Consider the following 1,687-nt stretch of genomic DNA (forward strand, 5'->3'; position numbering starts at 1 on the left):
GAGGTGCAGGCGCAACACCGAGGGTTGCGATCCCGTTGCCGGTCCCAGCCCAGTGCGGGCGCGACACTGAGGGTTGCGATCCGTTGCCGGTCACGAAAAAAGACAAAAAGGAAAAATAAAATAAAATAAAAAGGTAAATATATTGTAAACTATATGCCATAAGTAGATTTGCAAAGATAAAGGTTTTTATTCCTTTCTCAGTATAATGGTGAAAGTGACCTTAGCCAGAAAGTTGCCATCTTTGGGATAACTAGGACCAAGCAGAAAATTTCAGTTAGCCTTTAACTTGGGAACAAATAATCACTAATTCCTTGAGGTTAGTAGAGGAAAAGAGAAACTGACTGTATGGCTGAAACTGCCCAGAGATAAAATCATATCCCAAAAGGATCCTTCTCAAAAGCTTATTTCTGTTTATTTCCCATTATACCCGCTTATGTTGATTTACTTTAGATGTTGTGCACCTACAATTAAGGATTAAAACTCAGTTTCCCTGTTTTCCTTACCTCTCTAATCAACTGCAAACAGAGGAAATCCAAGAAAAAGGCAAAGCACCCTAGCTGATTATTAACTCACCTTGCTTCAAGGAAAATTGCATCCACATTAAAGGTAGAGTCAGGTATTTTTGTGTTCCAGTGATGCTTGACTGAGGTTATTATATTTCAGTTCTCCCTAGGAGATAAGGACTCCGACCCGAAATAACATCAAGGGCTTGAAGCTGACTAGTCCACCAACTGCAGACTCCATGACACCAAAGCACCCAGTCCATCATGGGACCCTAACATCTGACTCAGACCCTCTGATAAACCTTTGACCAGTCTCCCCCTTTGCCTGCAGGACAAAACTCTTATCTCACCTTCCCGCCTCTTCCCCTTTATAAACGCCAGAACAGGCATCGGAAGGCAGGATGATTTTAGCCTGGTCATCCCTCACATGCTGGTTATCTGAATAAAGCTTCCAATCCGTGCACCAACTTTTGGACTTTTGGGTCATTTGTTTAATGCAAAAGGGCAAGCTTAGCCTGGCTGCCAGTAACAATGATAGAGACAGAAAATTTCATTTAAACATCATAGACTTTAACTTACATCTCTTAACTTTATAAAGAGAAAAAGCAAATAAGACAAAACAAAGAATATTAGCACTAGCTTTGGAGAGCAATTGGTCTAGCCCTTGCTTTTCAAATGAAAAATGTAATGCCAGAGGTTAACAGAATTGTTAACCTTGCTTAATAATACAAGTTGGGCAATATAGTATTTTATCATACTTAGTATATGTGGTATTTCCCATGATAAATGACGTAATAGAAAAAAATCTCACGGCTTATTTGCAGTGAGAGTCACAGGCATCAGATATTTATTAATCATAATGCTAACTGACCTACTCCATTCTGGAACAAAAACAGAATTTTTTCTTGTGATGAGGAATTTTAATTCTAAGAAAAGCCAATCCTGAAGCATTTAGTTTCTAGTCCGCCTTCTAAAGTTACTTTTCAAAATCCCAAGAAATAGCAGATATTTGCTAAAGATCCAACTAAGCAAAATCCCATCATTGTGTATCTTTTCATATATTTGTGGGCTACTTGTCTTTCTTAGTGAACTGGCTGTATGTTCTCTGGCCATTTCTTCAGGAGGTAGGGAGCGGAGGTCTGCTCAATTTTCAAGAACTCTCTAAATAATATGGCAATTACCCT

General features: G+C 39.1%; 1 long non-coding RNA gene across 1 annotated transcript in view; it reads left to right on the plus strand.

The window, feature by feature from the left end:
• The window catches only part of LOC103596047, a 4,379-nt gene extending 3,676 nt beyond the window's left edge, over window positions 1-703 (plus strand). Inside the window, exon 3 of the long non-coding RNA XR_551017.1 lies at window positions 664-703. This is a non-coding gene — a long non-coding RNA (uncharacterized LOC103596047). The remainder of the gene's footprint in view (window positions 1-663) is intronic.
• The last annotated feature ends 984 nt before the right edge of the window (window positions 704-1,687 follow it).

The sequence above is a fragment of the Galeopterus variegatus genome, unplaced genomic scaffold (assembly GCF_000696425.1).
Source record: "Galeopterus variegatus unplaced genomic scaffold, G_variegatus-3.0.2 Scaffold1921, whole genome shotgun sequence".
Taxonomy (NCBI): Eukaryota; Metazoa; Chordata; class Mammalia; order Dermoptera; family Cynocephalidae; genus Galeopterus; species Galeopterus variegatus.